Genomic DNA, 6,000 nt, shown 5'->3' with positions numbered 1-6,000 from the left:
TCTCCTTCTGCACTCTTGGCCCTTCACTGTGCCCCACTCCCCTCTTGCCTTCCCATCCTCCTCTGGCTCCCAAACCTTCTTTACTCATTTTCTTGCCTCTCACACTGATGCTTGCCCCAAAGGAGCCTCAGTGATCTTCTTGCCTGCACACAGGCAGCACCACAGATCTCACACAAGAGCTGTCCTGAGAGAGGACACCCCAGGCCATGCACTGCAGGCCCACAATCCCACACCAGAAGGTGTCTTTCTCTCTCCCATTTTTCCTCCCCTGCCTGTGCTCTGGAATACTGGACCACTTTTCTCACTGCCTTCCTGTCTCTCTGTGCTCTCATCATCAGACACTTTTCCCCTTTCTCCTTCTCTCAACTCCTCTCCAGTCTCTGTTTTGTCCTCACTCTCTTCAGCACTTGCTAAGATGACCAACACTGCAGCTCTGCTTGACTTCTGCTCAGCACTGCCTTGACTTGGCTCACCCTGCACTCCCATCTCCCAAGGGCTCCACAGGCTTTCCCTCATGGCTCTCCTCTACTTTCCTCTTGGGAGGGGATGGCTTTTGGTCCAGGCTGGAGTCAACATCACACCTGTGAAAGAAGATGGGGAATGGGAAGTGCCACATTTCTCACTGCTGGGAAAGGCAGCAGACCCAGGGAGCTCTTCAGCTCATTGCCAGCAGTGAAACCAGGCTCCTGCCTCTGCATTGCCCCTCAGACCATAAGAGGACTGAGAACAACTCAGAGAAGCACCTTGACATTCTCAAGTGCTGCACTTCTTCCTTCAGGAAGGATTGCACTGTCCATGCTTAAAGGAGGCAAGTGAAGCACAAACAGAGCAAAATCCAAACCAGCAAGTGTCCATCAGCTTCAAGCTACACCAAGCATCACCTCTGAAGAGCACTGGCACAATTCCAGGCCAATTCCTCTTGTCCTATCACATCATACCAGAGAGAAGTGACCAACCCCCACCTCACTCCTGCCTCCTTCAGAATCACAGAATTGTCAGGGCTGGAAGGGACCTCAAGGCTCAGGTTTTCAAGGCCAAGCCTTGGCCAGAAGCCCAGCACAGAGAGAGCTGCTGCTCGGCGGAGGAGCGGAAGAAAGACAGAAGATAAAAGTGCTGGAATGCCCAGGATACCCTCCTGCACTCCCAGTTCAGAAGGTGCTTCCTCCCAATCTACCAATGAAATTAGTTTAGATCTGTCTTTTTCGTTTACCAACTTCCCACCACCGTATTCCCTTTCTTAAGGGGACAGCCTCAACCGGTCACAGAGGCTCCAGACCTGGACACAGTACTCCAGGTGGGCTCTCACCCCACCTAGGTGGTATAGGAAGCAGTGCAGTCTCCCCTCAGCCTCCTCTTCTCCAGACTAAACAACCCCAGTTCTCTCAGCTGCTCCTCACCAGACCTGCTCTCCACCAGCTCTGCTGTGGGCCTGTGAAAGCCAAGCTCACTTGTGCACATTTCAAGAGGTGCTGAGAAACAGACCAGGTGCTACAGAGCTGGGCTTGCTTAGCCTGGAGAAGAAGAGGCTCAGGGGAGACCTTCTTGCCATCTACAACTCCCTGCAGGGAGGTTGTAGCCAGGTGGGGGTTGGTCTCTTCTCCCAGGCACCCAGCACCAGAACAAGAGGACACAGTCTCAAGCTGTGCCAAGGGAGGTTTAGGCTGGAGGTGAGGAAGAAATTCTTCCCAGCAAGAGAGACTGGCCACTGGAATGTGCTGCCCAGGGAGGTGGTGGAGTCACCATCCCTGGAGGTGTTTAGGAAGAGCCTGGCTGAGGCACTTGGTGCCATGGTTGAGTTGATCAGATGGTGTTGGGTGAGAGGTTGGACTTAATGATCTCTGAGGTCTTTTCCAACCTGCTTAATCTGTAAAGATGAAAATAGGGGAAACTAGAGATAAAGTCTGTTACAAGTGGGCTGCTGAGTCCTTGTGACCATACCTGGAGCAAGGAGATGCTCCCTCCACGTGGAGAAACCCAAAGTATCCACGGCTGCCCCCCAGCCTGGAGCGCTTCTGCAGTTTGAACTCACAGCAGCAGCTCAGCCTGTCCACTTGCATCCCATTGAGAAAAAAGGTGAGGCTGAAGGGGAAGCCATGGTGCCTCCTGGAGGTGAACTGGAAGGCCTCTGTAGGTGCAGAAGTGAAAGGGTTCAGAGGAAAAGGTTCTGCTCGTTGCCATTGCTGTTATCTCCTCTGCATCGCCACTGGAGAGCAGCCAGGCAGAAAGGGACCTGGGGGGCCTGGGTGAGAGCAGGCTGAACAGGAGCCAGCAGGGTGCCCAGCTGGCCAAGAAGGCCAAGACCATCCTGGCCTGCAGCACGAAGAGTGTGGCCAGCAGGAGCAGGGAAGTCATTCTGCCCTGTGCTCAGCACTGCTTAGGCCACACCTTGAATCCTGTGTCCTTCCCAAGCCCTCAGTATCAAGCTGCAAGCAGGTAACACAGGCTCAGTTTGGCCACTCACTGCCACAGCAGAACAGGGACCAGAGCATTTGGCTAAATCCCTTCTCTGAATCCTTTCTGCCATAGTCTGCAGAAGTCATTGTAGCCTCACTTCACCCATGGGACAGTAGGGGCAGCTTGAGTGTGGAAGCAGATTCGACAAAACCCCTGGATGAGCACATCTTGGTGAGAGGCCTCAAGCACAAGCCCTGTGAGGGGAGAAGCTGAGGGAGCTGGGCTTGCTTAGCCTGGAGAGCAGGAGGCTCAGGGGAGACCTTCTTGCTCTCCCCACCTCCCTGAAGGGAGGTTGTGGCCAGGAGGGGCTTGGTCTCTTCTCCCAGGCAAGCAGCACCACAACAAGAGGACACAGTCTCAAGCTGTGCCTGGGGAGGTTTAGGCTGGAGGTGAGGAAGAAATTCTTCCCAGAGAGAGTTGTTAGCCATTGGGATGTGCTGCCCAGGGAGGTGGTGGAGTCCCCATCCCGTGAGGCGTTCAAGAGGGGATTGGATGTGGCACTTGGTCATGAGGTCTGGGCTGACAGCTTGCACTTGAGGATCTTTGAGGTCTTTTCCAACCTTCTTGTTGAAGTCATTTCACTGCCACAACACTGGTTTAGCCCCCAAAAAACCAAGAGATAAAGAAAGATGCTGCCAGGATGAACATTCTGACCACCCTTACCTTTCTCCAGTAGCATGCCTGTGTAGACACAAAGGTTTCCTCCTCCACAGTGCTGTTGATAGACTTTGATCTCATCCCTGTGCTGGGTGTCAGGGTGAGCCAAGTGCAGCTTCTTCCCTAGGAAGTCCATGGTGACAAGCACATTGGGGTGTACTGAGGGCCTGTGGAGTCCTCCAGTGCTCTGCAGCAGGAAACACACAGAAAGTGCATGCAGCTTGCAGCTGGACACAAAGACCAGGGCTGTGCACACAGAATACAGAATTAAGCAGCAGCAGGCACAGAGAGCTCACCTTTGTGGAAAGCTGCCCATCTGGGGCTGTGATGGGACAGACCTGCCTCCATCTGGGCATCCCATTTCTCAATGCAGCTGCACTTTTGGGCTCTTTTGGCCCAGGAGGATGTGGCACTGGCATCAGAGAGTCACCACCCAGAGGGAGCTGAGGCAGGCATCTAGCAGTCACATTTTCCTTTGCCTTCATAGGTCTCACCCCAATCCTCTCCCCCTGCACAAAGAGGGTAACAGGTTAAAGAGTGTTGCCTGTCCTAGGCGCGGCGACCTGGTGCAGGAACGGCACGGCGGCCAACCCCAGGCCGCTCGGTCCATCAGCTCGCAGACACCAATGTGCTGGACGGCAAATGGCCTTTGCTAGCGCACGACGCTGCACTATATAACTGAGGTGTGCGTCACTGCCGGCTGCTGGCACCGTGAGCTGAAGGCTATTGGCTAGCAGGGGAGGGGCCCTAGCTTCCCGTACAGCGCCAGAGCTTCCGCCCGCTGGGTCCTAGCGACCTACAATTCCCCCTCCCTATGCATAAGCAAATTAGCTAAAGTATAACAATCCTGAGAAATGTAACAATTTTGAAAGTATCCATCATAAACTTGAATAAAAAATGTAAGGCAGAGCGAACAGGTGGAAATTAGGGAGATAACAACAGGGTGTAGCTTGAGGTAACTAAGGATAACTGGGGATAACACTGGGGAAATACTTTCTTGAAGCAGTTGCTGGTGTTCTACCAACATCATGGGAACATTCTTTAGCCGGCTCAAGGCATCACAGCCCCCCTCTGCGGAGGCTGTTTTCCCATTCTCTGGATTCTGCCAGTGCGGAACTCCCAGGCTTGGACAGGACACTTGCCAGCTCGTCATCTTCTCTTGCCACCGGGGGATATGAGTCACAGGGGTGTCCCATGATCCGCTCCTGTGAACAGAAACTCACGGCTTTCACTGGTTTTATTCCACGTCAGTTTCATTGGTGGAAGTGGGTGTGCGGCAGTGGCCCTTAGAAGAAATTTGTTACCCTGGCTTTTAATAGGGCTAGAGCGTCCCTTCCCAGCAGGGGTGGGACTCCTGACATGACATATGGAAAAAGGGAGATGCTTTTACCAACTGAGCGCTCTCCCGAGCTCGGGTCAATCCCCCAACTCCACCCACCACGGGGGCATCTTCCAGTTTCCAGCGTGAAAGCCCAGTTGCGAGCCACTCGGCCCGGCTAGTGTCTGACCCAGGGTCGGAACTCGACTGACCGGCTGCTTCTCAATGCCAAGACTCTTGTGGTGGGCCCTGGCCCCGCCCACCTCCCTCGCGGGCGGGCTGTTCCCTCCCCCTTGGCTCTCTCCGCCTTGTGCTCGGCGGGGGGTTTGCCCTGTGAGGGCGTTCTTCCAAATGGTCTCTCTGATTGGCTTGCCACCCCTCGCTCACGCTCTGGCCCCGCCCACCTCCCTCGCCGGCGGACCGTTCCCTCCCCCTTGGCTCTCTCTGCCTTGTGCTCGGCGGGGGGTTTGCCCTGTGAGGGAGTTCTTCCAAATGGTCTCTCTGATTGGCTTGCCACCCCTCGCTCACGCTCTGGCCCCGCCCACTTCCCTCACGGGCGGGCCGCTCCGCCCTTCCTAGCTTCCCGCCGGGGGCATGCTCGCGCCGCCCTTCCCCTTTTCGTTTGACGCCATCTTGGGGCACATATGGCGGTGCTCTGGCCCAGACGCCCTCAGACTCCGATTTCCCCGCGGCACCCCAGGCCTCCTCGGCTAACTCACCCCAGAAGGATTTGGCTTGACTCTGTCCCTCCGCGAGCGGGTCGGGGCTCGGGGATTCGGGGGGCGCATCACCCTCCCGCAATTCCTCAGGCTCGGCAGAATTGCCATCGTCTGGGGGGCGCGAAGTCCGCGTGGATGCCCCGACTCCCCGCCTCGGGATGGCCGACAAACAGTCTCCTATCGCCCTCCAGATCCCCTTCTGCCTGGCCCTCTGCAGAGCCCGCACAACTTTCCCCCACCACCTAAGCTCCTTCCCACAGCCTGAGGACATCGTCTCCTCGGCTAGTGCTTCAGTACATTTCTTCCACGCTTCTGGGTGGAGAATGTCCCCCGGCTGCGTTATGGCCCCAAGCTGTAACAGCCTCGCGACTGCGACAATAAAATCTTCGGGTTCACAACCAACACCCCACTGCTCATGTAACTGCGACACGACCTTCACAAGGGCTTCCATCCTCCTTGTTGCTCCGGGAGCGTCCTCCCCGCCGGGCTGCTCCAGCCGCTCCGGCCGCCGTTCACCCGGTTCCAGGCGAATTCCGGGTTTCAGCACCACTTGTTGCCTGTCGTAGGCGCGGCGACCTGGTGCAGGAACGGCACGGCGGCCAACCCCAGGACGCTCGGTCCATCAGCTCGCAGACACCAATGTGCTGGACGGCAAATGGCCTTTGCTAGCGCACGACGCTGCACTATATAACTGAGGTGTGCGTCACTGCCGGCTGCTGGCACCGTGAGCTGAAGGCTATTGGCTAGCAGGGGAGGGGCCCTAGCTTCCCGTACAGCGCCAGAGCTTCCGCCCGCTGGGTCCTAGCGACCTACAAAAGAGGCTTGGCAAAACCAGCTCCCAAGCACTTTGGC

The sequence above is a fragment of the Melanerpes formicivorus genome, unplaced genomic scaffold (assembly GCF_026170545.1).
Source record: "Melanerpes formicivorus ecotype bairdi unplaced genomic scaffold, bMelFor1.0.p_v2 SCAF_75, whole genome shotgun sequence".
NCBI lineage: Eukaryota > Metazoa > Chordata > Aves > Piciformes > Picidae > Melanerpes > Melanerpes formicivorus.
The sequence above is the reverse complement of the archived record's forward strand: the minus strand, read 5'-3'. Positions refer to the sequence as shown.